We start from the raw sequence: 15,500 nt of genomic DNA on the forward strand, positions 1-15,500 counted from the left end.
GTTACAAATTCATGAAAAATGTCCAAAGTAAATTAAAGTCGGTAGTTAAATGTTACGTTAAATTTTATTATTTCTTTTAGTTAAACTCTTCGGGCTTTTTGCTGATAAATGTGATTATTGCCTAAAAAGATACAAAGAAATAATAAATTATATAAAGAGATTCAGATTTACATTATGCAATAAAATACTAATCCACTCTTTTAAACCTTTGCATATACTTTATGTACTCCACATAATGCTGTTCCACTAAGATTTCCTGCACAAATTTGCTTTCCCCAGCCTATAATCTTCCTGCGTTTTCAACGACCTCACTGACTGGAAACTGGGCACCTCGTTCCTTCTCACAAGGTAAGGAACAGTCTTATCAAAGTAATTATAAACTTTGTTTCTGAAAAATTGAATATATGTATTAGTTGTGGGAATGAATTGCTATCTTACTCATTTCTTCTGGGTTTTTTCATTTTGATCCTCTTTCTTGCCATGCCTTGTTTTTTATAAAATTAAAACCAGATTCCTGACAGAGAAAGCAGCATCCTACTTCGATGACCCCTGGCAACAACCCGGAGTAGCTAGCTTTCCCTGCAGACTCATGTTTTATCAGTAAGCACCCTGCAGTCTACACATGCAAAGGAGATGTTAGCTATGATAGCTTCTGGGGAAGAAGTTAGCTTCTTGGGGAGGTCAATAAAAGAAAGACAGGTTTGATCTCCTTTGCTTCAGATTTAGTGATGCATTATTGTGGTAAATCTTTTCATTTCACATGCATCCACTAATACATGACACTTCAACAGAGACTCAAAGTCCAATTGGGAGGTATAGCAAATCCTCCAGCTTGTGTTAATGAAAATAGAAATAAAACATTTTTAAAATAAAAACATTTAATATATATTAAACTGGAGGTAAAAGGGACTTTGAGTATAAGCCAGGATCCTCCCAGGCAAGTCGTGATGTGTGACTTGTTCATGATACATAGGTAAAATGTGATTATTTGAGAAATATTAAACACCATTGTTCCAGATTGAGGTGAAAACGTAGACTATCTAGTTATCAGCATTAGCATATAATATAAACAATAGGCGTTTTAAACAATGGATTATTTCAAAATATCAATTTGGCAGCTATATGGAATCCTCCACATTGCTTGTTGAAAATATTAGTAAAAGCCTTATAGGGAAATATATTTACATCAACCAATGTATCAAAATCAATGTGATACTTTTATTTCAAAAGATATTATAAATAATATATGTGTGTTCACTCTACCCTATAGCAAAAAAACTGCTAGCAATGTAAAAAGGGATACTTTGCAAAGAGTTTACTGAGTGAAATAGATACACAGGAACAAGCAAAGTGTAGTGAAACCACAATAAATAGTGCAATGCCTTCTGGTTGGTAAAAATAGGTGTCTTTACAGTGCAGGCCAAAAGGGGCCAAGGGTTGAAGAAGATGGGAGAATCCAGAAAAAGAGCCGCATGGGGAGGCAGCCAGCCAGGAGCTGTTTATTTTGGTCCAGGGACACATCTAGGACATGAAAAAAATGATGACTAACATTTACTTTGACCTCACTCTATTCCGTCCTACTGATCTCCCTCTGGGGATGCCTATTGGCAGCTATTACCTGGAAGACAGAGAGCAACAATCCAGCCAGCATCCTGGGGACAAGGAGAGGGATGAACAAGGATAAGGAATAGCTCTGAAGAGAAAAACAAAAGATAACCAGCACCATGTTGTTTCTTTCTTTTACATCATGAAAATATATAATTGAATTTACTTTGATTTCTGTCTCTGCTGCCAGAAAAATCTAATTTAAATTATATTTTTATTTTATTAATTTATATCAAGTACTGTTTTTGAAAAGCATTCTCAATTCATTTGAAGAATTAGGATAGAAATATTGATCTAAGAAAATGAATAATTGAAAATTAATATTTTAATTTTTTAACATTATCTTGTAGACATTTTTCTTAATCATTATCCTTGTAGTATGTACAGTGACTAAGAAAACAAAGAGCATTTCTTGACATTCAGAAGGTGACCCAGCACTCACTGTAGGCCATGTTGTTCTCTTATGTAGCAATTCCACAGAATTTCAACCTCAGACCAATCCTAAATCCATGATAAAATGAGACAAAGCAAGGCTACTTCATGAGTTTGTCTAAGCAGAACAAAATCTAGTTGCTTCTCAGCCCACAAAATAACAGTATTTCCATTCTTTTGCTAAACTAGTGACAGCTACTTCTTTTTTAACCAATCATAAAATTGCTCCTGCTTTCCTTTCACGTCAACCAGCGTCTTAAAATCAATGTGAAATTCTTATTTTGAAATACATAAAATATATTCAAACTAGCAGAAAACCCTGCTTCCTTGGACCTTCTGCTAAATCACCCAAACTAAGTCCAAATCCTATAAAAGATTATTTATTTTTTAACCTCCTTATCGTGACACCCAACAATTCCCTATAGTAAGCAGTCATACTCACTTCAAAGAGTAATACATCCATTTTTTTTAACTACAGCTGTGTTCTTGGTGGCCTTTGGCTAAAGGGCATTAATAATATCTACTCCTGTAGAGAAACTCCTCTGCACCGTAAGCATTACTTGTATTCCAGCCTGCCTTTCTTAAAATGATACAAGATGATATGAGAAAGCTGTCAATATAGCTTTTATAAGATCTGTTATATCTTGAGCTGCTAAAATTGGGACTTTTTAAGTAAATAAATTATAATCATGTAGCAAATATTTCAAAAGACAATTGCTAAAACCTTTTTAATAGCTACAATTGTAGGTTAATTATCAAAATCCCCTGATGGTATTCATTGCTTGCAGGTATGGTTCACTTCAGTGGAAAATGGTGTTAATTGTAGAAGAAGAAGATGACAAGCAATTAGATGTCTTCCTGAAGGAATTTTAAAAGCGTAATCTTTATATTAAAATAGATTAAAGAAAAAAATATTTGGGGAGATAATGAGAATTGCTTTTCAAATGGTTAATCCAGTGCATTGCCAAAAATGGCTTTTAGAATTCATATGTTAAAACACATATGAGTTGGAAAAAATATATTTTTTTAATTCTCTGTAAGTCTGAAACATTTTCAGATCTCTGTTTTATGATTGATACATTAAGAGACTTCATAAGTTTTATTGTAAAAATTAAAATGTTATTTTATTAGGGAATTTTTGCAAGGTTCTCTATATTTTGAACTAATTAAAGTGTTTTCACAAACAGATACAGACAATATGTTCCAAAGCTTGTACCTGTGATGTAGACCCATTCATTATTTATTGTATGCGACTGAAGCAAATTATTTAATCTTTGAAAATCTCAGTTTCTTTATCCTACAATAAGGATTAGATTTGTTAATTCACAGATAATTCATATATCAAGGAGGTGGTGCTGATGCTATTGTTATTAGGTCTGATGCTCTGGGTTTTATTAACGATAGGGGTAGCCCCCAAATCAGCATTTTTACAATTGTTTTCTTTTCTGGGCACTTTTTAAAAATAGGGACTCAGAATAATGTGCTTCAATTCTTCCCTAAAAATTTTTTCCCTCTAAAAATTTATGGTAAGGTTTAGAACCTGCCAGAAAACAGAGATATAGAAACTATTTATTACCTAAAAATATGAAATAAAATTTACTAGGAGAAGCCACAGAACTGGAATTCTCAGAGTTTAGGTCACTCCTTTCACACTTAATTCAGTCAGCCCTTTAATAACCCCATTCTTTGTCTGAAGATCAATTCATTTTGTGGTTTTTTTTTCCCCTCAGAGATTCCATCATTGTGGAGCTAATTATATCTGTGTTGATGCTAATCATTAATTAGCTTATTTCTATATATTTTTTCTTATTATAGTGTCATAATACACCATGAGGTGGTTGGGTCCCGTTTCCAGAACAACCAGAGTGATGTCTGAGCAATGCTCTCTGAACAAGGCCTTCGTGTCTGCTCCCCAAGGGGGCTGCTACGTTCTTAGCTTCCCTCAATGTAATTCTTTTATGATAAAAAGAAGGTAATGTATCAACATGACAAAAAAAGGTAACATGATTAACCTGTCCTGTCATTTCTCTCTCCTTTAACACTGTTGTGCTGACATGTCAATTTTCCTGCATTTAATAACACAATTTCATTTTTGGCTCTCCTCACTAAAGTTGGTGCTTTCCTTTTAATATATACAACAGATTTCAGGTTTGAGCAATTCCTATCACTTACTAATCATATATTTGATACAAAAATCATAAGTTTTTCAGTTCTTATTTTGGATCAGCCACTTTTCCATTCTATTTCATTTAAGGCTTATACAAACATTTTATATTAGACTTTATTGTCTCCATTTTATAGATGAGGGAACAAAGGTCAAGTAAATCAAATAATGTGCCCAAAATTATACAATATTTAAGAAGCTCATAAGAGTTTGAAATTAGGTGTGTCTGTGGCTAAATTAAATGTATCATCTATTTATTATCCTATACTTCCTCACTGAGAACATTTAAAAATATGCTGCATTATATTAAGGGACCTGAAATAAACACAATGTAACTTGATCTGCTAACACACACACACATATATGCACACACACACATATATGCACACACAATATGTATCTGTATATACCTATAAATTAGTATATATGTAATCAATCATATACCTACATAAATTTTAGTCGGCAACTATGTAACAGAAGCTCTGGAATTAGATTCTGAACAGCTCTCCATGGCCAAAAGTAGACTATTCCTATTTTATTTTTATTTTTGTATTGTGAAAGTTATAAACTTTGCCTCTGACCTTTGTCTCCCAGTATTTGTAAGAAAGGGCACAGATTTGTGAAATAATTGATTTTTAATGTTTAAATGTGAACTTTATTTTTATAAAATAATTATCCTCCCTGAGAAGTCAAGAATATTAAGTTGAAATTGTATTTTCATCCTCAATATCATTCATTATTAACCAAGTATTACTAAAAATGACGAAATAGTTTAGATGGGCTTAGTCTAAATTTAGTCACTTGATTTTTCTTGAAGCACAACACAATCAGCAGAAAAATAAAATGTTGATAGTTTTCTACTCCCTTCAAAAATAAAGACAAAATATAACAATTTTGGTGACAATTATTTTTCATGTAAATAAAATCTCAAATTTTTGTGACAGTGAACAAAGTGCTTATTTGATTTTAATTCTTATAATAATACTATGAGGCAGGTACTAGTATATTAAGTTTGTAAAATAGATCGAGAATTCAGTGCAGAATCTGAAGATAGATTTCATATATCTTTTTCTTGACCACAAAGCTAAAAACGTTTTCACTAAGATTGAAATAAGTTTGTCTCATTTCAGTAAGAGTGAACCATTGTACTACACAATTCGATAGATAATTAAACCTACTGCTCTTTATATTTTTTAATGAAAAACTATATTCTATTCTAAATATTTAATGTGTGCCTGTTTCCCAAAATAAGCTGTGGCCTTGCTGTCATCTAAAAAAGTATCATTGAGACTTGTTAGTAACATGACAATTATGGTCACACATGTTTTTTGGGAAATAAACATTTAGTTTGTATAAATTAACTGTGAGTTAAGAAAATATGATAGGATAAAGAGAGGAGAGAAAATAAAAAATACTTTAAGTAGAAAAATGAATGGGCCACCATTGATGCCTTTTCTAGCCTCTAAATTACACCTTTCCAAAGCTAATTTACCATTGGTATTGAACACATGGATTTGTGCCTAAAAAATGTATGATTCTTAATTAAGGGCAGAAAATTCCTCCTCCTCTTTGCAAGTGCAAATATAATTCATGTTTCCAGTAACAAAAGAATACTTTGCATTCTTGTAAAAGAAGAGGTAATAAATATGAAATGAATTGAGAGAGTTCAATGCATATTCCCCTGTGGAATTGTGCAAAAGCCACTTCACCATATGAGCAAATGAACAACAACATTATTTTATAGTTCTCTATGCTCAATAGTTGAATGTCAATTTTAAACTTAGAGGCTAGTAAGATGATATTAATTTAAAGTTTTCCAGTTCCTCTTCATTTCTTTCTATTGAGCAGTGTTTGACTTTTTTTTCTCTTTTGAACTCTTCTATAAAATTGAATATCCATTTTGTATTAGCATAACCTTTAAACTTCATAAGTTGATAAAGCACAAAGCTTGGTTTTCTGCTGACTTCAGATATAACTATATCTCATGAGAAAGTTTTCTCACTCAGGATTCTCTGGGGTTTCACCACCTTTGAGAATATGTGCTTCAGTAACTACCAATTACAAGTTTGTCATTTAGGAAAAGTCAATTAGCAATAAAGCATGAATTACAGAATGATATAAAATTGTGAACTCTTCAATAATATCTTAAACCATAACATTGTATGTTGGTTAATATTTTATGCTCTTTCATCTTTAATTAGTGTGTCTCTACCATATTTAAAAATCTAAATATTTAAGTCTCAAGTATCCTCAGTTCAAATTAAAAATCAGTGTTTTATTAAAACGTTTGGTCCTTAAGCATAATTTATTTGTTATCTTCATAAACATCTTATAGGAAGCTATGCAACTTTTCTTATTGATGACACCTTTTAAATTTTTCTCACATTTACTCTTTTGTTTCTATTTATTTTGTCATTACCAACATTATGACATTTTTAATAATCTCAAAATTCATCTATTGCAAGGCATCTTGATTCCTTACAGGATGATATTAGATATTTTAGTCCAAGTAATTTCATCATTCTAAATTCCCACTATCATTTAGAATATAGTAAAAATATAAAGGCTTTGAAATTAAGAAAACTATAAGTAATTCTTAGATACTTTGGTATTTGACATTAGAATGAAATTCTTTTATTGTTCAGAGACAAGAAAAAGTTTACTGAGTCTTTAAATATTTGTTTAACTTGGACTGTGTGTAAAATGTTGGTCCTCAAGTAATTCACAATTCAATGAAAAGGACAAACATAGAAAGCGGTAATTATAAAATAATCCAGTACAAGGGACAGCAAATAATTTCTGTGAAAGACCAGAGAGCATATATTTTCAGCCTTGCAGGACACACTCTTCTCTGCAACAACTGCAAAGCTCTACTATTTAGCATGAAAGCTGCTACAGACGATGTAAACGGGAGCCTGGGTATATTCCAACAAAACTTTGAGGACGATTGAATTTGAATTTCATGCAATTTTCACGAGTCAGATAATATTATTCTCTATTTGATTTTTTCAGCCATTTAAAAATATGTAAAACACTCAAAATTTGGGGCTCTATAAAAACAGGCAATTGGCTGAATTTGGCCAATAAACCTACATTATTTTCCTATAGCTGCTCTAGTAAGTTACCATAAACTTAGTGGCTTAAAATAACAGAAATTTATTATCTCACAGTATTAGAGGTCAAAACTTTGAAATCAGTTTCCCTGGGTGGAAATCAAGGTGTTTTCAGCGTTCTACTCCCCCGAGAGGCTTAAACGAAAAATCTATTCCTTACTCCTTCCACCATCTGGTAGCTTCTGACATTCACTCCCATCTCTCGACTCTTTCCTGTGCTGAGTGGGTCCCTCCTGTAATTTTGCTGATCCTTCTGCCAGTATGTTTTTCCTTGCACTAAGAATCTTCTGCTGGTGATTAATGCTGGTTTGTTTTATACACACAAACGCGTGCACACACACACACACAAACGGAAGTTTCCTTTCTGGATTTGATAAATGAGATTATTTATTTATAGTAAAGAGGCAATTAATTAGAAGGAATAAGATCTAGAATTTGATAGCACAACAGGGTGACTATAGTCAACAATAATTTAATGTATAGTTTAAAATAACTGAGTATATAATTGGAATATTTGAAACAGAAGGAAATGATAAATGATAAATGCTTGCAGTGATGGTTACCCCATTTACCCTGATGTGATTATTACAAATTGTATGCTTGTATCAAAATATATCATGTACCCCATGAATATATATATACCTAGTATGTACCCATAAAATATTTTTTAATTTATTTTAAAAAAGAGGCAGTAAATTATTTTAAGCAATGGTGATAGCATGAGTATAAACACAGAAATAAAATTAAATAAGTAAATAAATGATTTTAAAAATTAAAATACATTTTGGCTATGGAAGAATTTCAGCCCTTTTGGAAAATAATGTAAATAGAAAAGACCAGTGAGTTATAAGGCAGAAAAAGTAAAAATGTCCAAACCATAATGATAAGCCAAGATTTCATCCAACTGCAGTGATTTGGTAGGGTGAGAAGATATATATCAGGTTCTGTGTTTTGAATTTGTCACTGTTTACAGTATAGATATATTTGTAGATAACTCTGAGTACATTTATTATTTCTTTTCAGGAGGCCAGGAATTAAAGAATGAAGACTGGATTTAGGTGATATTAGAAGTGCTCAAAAGGAAAGGTTGAATTCAGTATAGAATTACAATATTTAGGAAGCCAAGTGGACAGCATTTGAACTATTGTTAGTGGGTAGTAAACATTTGGGGCAAGTCAAATATATCTCTTGGTATATTAACTAGGGTGAAAATATATGATGCTGCAAAAAAATGCGGTAAAGAGTTTAGGCGACTGTCAGGAGCCCAGCTGAAGTGGGAGAGAGCTGAGCTGGCAAATATCAGCATAGCCTATAAAAGCAACAAGCCAAACATAAAAGAATTAAGCCTTTAATCATTTTCTGTAGTGGAAGAAGCTAAAACTGGAGAAAGCACTGATAAAAACCTGTTTTATTTTACCTCATAGCGTTGTGCCTCAGTGAAGGGTCAGCATGGGTATGGAGGTCCCCTCAGTTGAGGGAACTTGAAAGAAAGGCTCCTGCAGTTGTGTGGACCCTGGAATGATGATGCAGGAGAGAGTGAGGAGTGGAAAAGTACTAGAAAAGTGTGGAAATTTTCTTCATGTTTTCCCTGTCTTTCCTCCAGTAAGGAGGCCTTAGTGGAGGTGCTTGAAGAAAGCCTCCACCTAAAACCTCAGATAAAGACACCTAGGAATGAAGGTGCCTGGGCTTGGAATGCGAATGGCAGAAGAACATGATGGACCAGAGCAGCTTGGCCTGAGTCCTTTTCTGCCATTCCCTGTGGACACTGCCATCCTCTGGCTGGGCACCAAGCCTGCTGTGGGAAGGGTAGCTTCCACTTCGAGGCCTGCCAGATAAAGTCTTTGTAATCATCTATGGTCACACCTGGAAAATAGCAAGTAGGTTTTTAACCAGGAGTTGGACTCCTCAGACCAATACTGTTTAAAAAAATGATAATTTAAGTTTCATACATGTTTCTTTTGGGTAGCCTGTGAGAAAGGAAATTATAAATGTTTAAAATAAAGTGAGCATAACTTTGGGAAGAATCAAGATTGAGTCTGAAGAATTATCGGCCTTGGTTGTTAATTGATACAAGAAAGAAAGAGAGTAATCACTCAAAAGTATAAGTAGCATGAAAAGAACAACATCAAATCTTTGAAGTTCAAAACTATTCAGAAAATATTTGGAAGGAGAGAGAGCATTCAGAAGATAGAGAAGATGAAATGAAGATGTTTGGGTTTAGACACAGGAGTACCTTGTCACAATAGAACATGAGTAGGTAATTTTGAAGAAAAATCTACAGGAATGAACAGAGAGAAAGAACAGGCAGCTATATTCATAAGCAAATAAAGTAAAAATGATAAAGTACTACAACATTATCGAATACTACAAACTCTTCTATGAGTCTGTACAAATTGAAAAAAATGATAAGGTTCTATCCAAAGTAGTAAATAGATCATCTCTGCATTGTAAGACCCAGCATTCCGTGTGCTGCCCTTGACCTCCGAAACTCTGAGAGCTCCGAATTCTTAGTGCTACAACCTTTTCTCTTATCAAACATGTCCTCCTACTCACCAGCAAAGGCTCCCCATCCGGCTAGGTCCATTTTCAGCTGAACCACCTGCTCCCAGCTTGGTCCTCAACCTTCCCGCCTGCACAAGATCCTATTCAAACCAGTCAGTCACAACCCCCATGAGAACCAGGTTGCACCCCACCCCCTATTAATACAAAGCCTGCCTCTCACATCCCTCGTGTTTCACTCTTTTCCTGAGTGTAGCCTTGCACTGCATGTGGCATTCTCCTTTCTTGGGCTGTGAGTAAACATGACTAATAATCTGCTGCTAACTGCATCTGTTCATTGTCAAGTGTCCTGTGTTCAACCGCCTTGTACTATTTATAAAGAGGGATTCCTTCTTCACCGACAGGGTGAACAGAAAATGTTCAGAGCAATCATCCTCTGAAAATTCATATAAATGACAGCAGAAATGTAAGAAGGAGATTGGATTTCAATCCTCTTGGAAACAATTGATTTGGAAGTGGTCTGTGGTCTAAAGAGTTTGACAAAATTTTAGGAGCAAGCAAAGATGATACAAATATATAAAGGGACAGAACAGAAGGGAGATAGCCACATTTCAGAAAACATGGAGAAATTATATAAGTGATTCTTCCCGAGAAATTCTTCAGAAATGTCCAAAGAAAAAATTATGTACTTAGAAATCTAACTGTGCGACGACTGCAAAATCCTCCTTTATCTTCCTCTCCCTGACATGCATGCAAACACACACACACACACACACACACACACACACACACCCTGAGATTTGCATCATTTGTCTTTAGGCTAAAATAAGGGAAAACATTTCAAAATGATTTACCGATTTTTTTAAATGACGGGCACAGTAACCACAATTAAGTCTTCCGTATTTGGCATTGGAATGAAGGTAACGAGATCAAACCCTTCTATTTACTTCTCCTTACTCATCCAAAGATGCAGTCAACCATCAACAAACACTTCCCTAGTGTGGTGGGGGAAAAAGAACCTAGATTTAATAGAACATATAAAGAAAAAATGAGATGCAAGTGACATGGTGAAATTTCTAGAAGGATATGAAATGAGGAAAAGAGGTGCATATTTGAATTTTAAAAGCTGAGGTGAAATAACATGATATGGTAACAGGATCCATGGGGAGATCCAGCATGTGGTGACAGACCTGGAGAGCAACTGGGCTGAGTGAACTAGAGCAAAATTAATTGCTGTCCTGGAATATGGTCAAGATGACACTATTAAGAAATATGTGTTCAAAAGATCTGTAATCAAGCACTCAGAAGCTGCACAGTTTTTGGTTTAAGGTGTGACATTGCTTAAAAAGAATTGACAAATGCAAGGCAGGACTCCCCTTTAAATCACTTGGTGTTATTAGTTTATCAAGATCAAAACTTCAGCTGTGGATGGAAATCCAATTACCATAAACTGGGAGGAAAGTGCAGTTTTACATTTAGAAACAAGGGGGGAGACCATTTACTAAACTTGGATCACAAATTTGGAGGTGGATTTACCACAGTAATGACATAATTGTCTCTTACCTAAGGGATGGCATAGGCACATAATTTTTCATAGTGTATATGATATTCCATCCAACAGGAGTTTCATTTCAAGTAAACTCATAAAACACTGCATAACTGATTCCACCCTCGGTGTGTCAAAATACAGGTGAGCAAATTTAAAGCTATTGAAGTTTGACAGGAACGAACCTGCTTTGTTGAACGCAGTTTTTCTCTGACTATATTTAATTAAAGAACCCATTATTCACAGCGTGTCTATTAATTTCCTGTGGAACTAGTGAGAAATGCTTTTCTACAGCAGAGCATGAGGCCATGGCTATAAGCAGAGATAAATTGGCTCAAGTTGCTGAGAAAATTAAACTCTTCAGTCAAAAAACAAAACAAATCAATAATTTAATGTGTTGGCATTGATCCGTTGACGCTCTCCTTTCCAAATTTTATTTTTGACTTAGTTGAATATGTGTGAGAATGCAAATGAATCATTCCTGGAAAAATAATTAAATAACCCAATAGTGGCCACAGTGAAAACCACTACAACAAATTCATTTTATTGAAACAACCAAAGCATACTCTTTTATAACATTTTTGCAAAAGATTATTGAATGTTTTCCTAGGGCATTTCATATAATATTCTTGAATTTTAAAGGAGGCAATATTCTTACCAGGGCTTTAGTGGGTTAAACAATGTCCTCGCAAAATCACATGCATCTAGAATCTCAGAATGTTACCTTATTTGGAAATAGGGTTTTGCAGATGTAATTAGTTAAGGTGAGATCATACTGGATTATGGAGGGCCCTAAATTCAATGACTGGTATCATTATAATAGGAGACTTCACTCAGAGAAACACAGAGAGGCGGCCACGTGAAGATGGAGTCAGAGAATTGAGTTATGCTGCCATAAATCCAGGACTCTCGGGGCCATCAGAACCTGCAAGAGACAAAAAGACTTCTACCCCAGAGACTGACTTTAGATGGAGCATGGCCTTACCAAAACCTTGATTGCCAACACCTTGATTCCAGACTTTTAACTACCAGAACTATTAGCGAATGAATTTCTCTTATTTTAACCCACCAAATTTATAACAACTTGCTATGGCAGACCTAAGAAACTAATACAATGACCAATCAATTATCATGTTTTTGTATGTTTAGAAATTTGTTTAATGTTAAGATGCATGCCACTGATTGGTTTAGCAATATCATGTCAATTACATAGACATATAGGGACTTTTTTATATCCTGTTATTTACCTTTAACAGCTTTTCTAAGGTATAACTTGCATGTAGTTGATTTCATTCATATGTAATGCAAGTTCATGCATTTTATTTATTTATTTATTTATTTATTTATTTATTTATTTATTTTGAGACGGAGTCTCGCTCTGTCACCCAGGCTGGAGTGCAGTGGCGCGATCTCCGCTCGCTGCAAGCTCCGCCTCCCGGGTTCACGCCATTCTCCCTCAGCCTCCCGAGTAGCTGGTACCACAGGCGCCTGCCACCACGCCCGGCTAATTTTTTGTATTTTTTAGTAGAGACGGGGTTTCACCGTGTTAGCCAGGATGGTCTTGATCTCCTGACATCGTGATCCGCCCGCCTCGGCTTCCCAAGGTGCTGGGATTGCAGGCGTGAGCCACCGCGCCTGGCCAGTTCATGCATATTTAATGCAATGTAATGGAAGGATTTTTAGTTAATATGTAGATTCATTCAACCATTAGCAAAATTCAGTTTTAGAAAATTTCCATCATCCCTTTAAGTTCCTTCATGAGAGATTACAGTCTCCTATTTCCACCACATGATAAAGGCAGCCATTGATCTACTTTACTAAGAATTTCACGCAAATGGAATCACATAGTATGTTGCCTTAGTGTACTGCTTCCTTCACTTAGTTATTGTTCTGGCATTTATCTATATTGTAGCATGTATCAATAATTAATTTCTTGTTAATTCAGAATAGTATTCCATTGTGTGTTTGTGTAATGACATTATCTAGCATATATTATTATGCCATCTATTTCTTTGCTTACATTTACATATGTGAGATTCATGTCTCTTGATATTAACTGATTCCCAGTATTATATCTCATATATCAAATACAATTTGTTTATTCCTTCTCCTGATGTTGGACAATTATTACTAATTTCCAACTTTCATTTTCTACTCTTAAAGTTATCAATATCTTGTGTGTATCTCATTCTGCACACTAGTAAAACAGCTTCTACTATATGTAGTTAGAAATAAAGTTTCTATTTTGTTTATATTATTGAATAATTAGCAATATTTGACCCAATCATGGAGAAGAGAAAATAATGCATGAAATTCCACAGCTTTTATGCTTAAATTTCTTTTATTTCTAGGAAATTGTGTTTGAGTGTTTGCTTGGCCATACAGTGCTGCCTTCAATTATCTGAAGCTAACAATGCATGTTTTATTTTTTGTTTCATTTGTTGGTTTAAGTTTCATAAACTTCCATATGTTATGTGTAATTTTGCAGGTGAGAAGATCAGCTCATTGTTCATTTATTCACTCCCTGTCAAAATTTAATTGATTTTGTGATTGGTGTCAGACATCTACACAAAGTTGGAGTGAAACTCTGAAGAATTAATCCTGTTTGGGTGAGAATATCATAAAATACAGTTTTCCATGATGTTCATTAAAAATTTAATGTATATCTTGATATGATGTTTCACATAATCTATGATATACTGTTCAGACACACAATATTCTGCTGTCTTTTCTTATAATTTCATCAAGATTTGAGCATTATATTGACATAATTTTAGAAATCTTTTTTCTCAGTTTTGAAATTTAGGTGAAAGTAGTAAATATTTTGAAAAGAAATTGTTGCCTCAGGCTTGAACTAGCACATTTGGAGCCTCTGTAAACTAGAGTTAGGTTTACTTTTTGTTTTCTCCTCCTCTCTTTTTGTGACTTTTAAAGTGTTATTTACTAAGTAAAATGTTTATCATATTTTCCATTATGTTTACTATATATTGCCTCTACTTCATGTTCATAAATGCCCCCATGTCCTGCCTCTAGACTTATATTGATATCTGATTCAAATTAAACCAGAAATTCTAGAGGCACAAAATATGGAAATTATGATTCATTGTTAGATTAAATGTATTATTGTTGACATTAACATGAGCAACTTGGACAATATATTTTCCATTGAGGAAACCTAAAAAATATATATTGTCTCTTTACATTGGAAAGAGGTAGAAATCAAACATAATTTTAAACTAAATAAAGTGTGAGTTTAGCATTGTGAAACTATTGTTTCATTATGAGATGGGTTTTGGTAAGATCTCTATTTAAATAAGAATAGTAATGAGAATAATTCAACAGTATATGAAGGACATTTGTTTGACAGGGTCAAAAACAAATAGTGATCAGAGAACATGCATAATGGTATTATGAGATTAATATCGAGCAAAATAAGTCTCAAGAATTATTACAGAAAAGTCATAAATTTTGCTACTTAGAATTTCATGAAGCCTAAAGTCAAACATGACTCAATGCAAGACGGAATAAATATGTACATTTCTGCTGACAACAACCTTAACTATAATAGATATGTTGTACTTGGCAAAATATTGCATTTTCTATTTTTTTAAGTATAGTTTTGTCATTTGTGTAAGTTACTTGTATTCACACACACAGTCTTCATTTGAATTAATGTTCATTTATCCTAAAATAATATATACCACTATCTCATCTCACAAAACAACAATTTCATCACCTTTACATGTTGTAATGTAGAACTGAGCGCTAAATAATGCTAGGAAAAATATAAATGCCATAAAATGTAAATACAAAAGTTTTCAGAGATCCTCACATTTGGAGGAAAAAAGGCATATAAAAATATAATAAATCATCTCCTCTAGCTAAGTAAGTCTATACCACCATTTCTAAAGCTATTACACAGTTGAACAGCATCAACTTGGGTTAGAAATACATACCACTAAATATAGTTTTTCCTTTTTTATATAGGTGTCACTTTGTTTTATAGTTGGAGTAAATAAAAATACTGCTTTTCTTTGGGCTGATTGTTAAAATTGCACCGTACAATTCCCTCTTAGTCCTCAAATGGTTATAGAGTCTCAGTGTACCAGAATGGGCTTATTTTGTATAAACATGAAATTCT

At 33.7% G+C, this 15,500-nt stretch overlaps 1 long non-coding RNA gene across 1 annotated transcript; it reads left to right on the forward strand.

The window, feature by feature from the left end:
* The first annotated feature begins 279 nt into the window (after nt 1–279).
* LOC103892271 (uncharacterized) lies at nt 280–10,793 on the forward strand. The gene is made up of 3 exons (XR_656500.4): nt 280–348; nt 3,853–4,009; nt 10,218–10,793. It is a non-coding gene; the product is annotated as an uncharacterized LOC103892271 (long non-coding RNA).
* Nucleotides 10,794–15,500: the final 4,707 nt, after the last annotated feature.

Source organism: Pongo abelii, chromosome 14, assembly GCF_028885655.2.
Source record: "Pongo abelii isolate AG06213 chromosome 14, NHGRI_mPonAbe1-v2.0_pri, whole genome shotgun sequence".
In the NCBI taxonomy this organism is placed as follows: Eukaryota; Metazoa; Chordata; class Mammalia; order Primates; family Hominidae; genus Pongo; species Pongo abelii.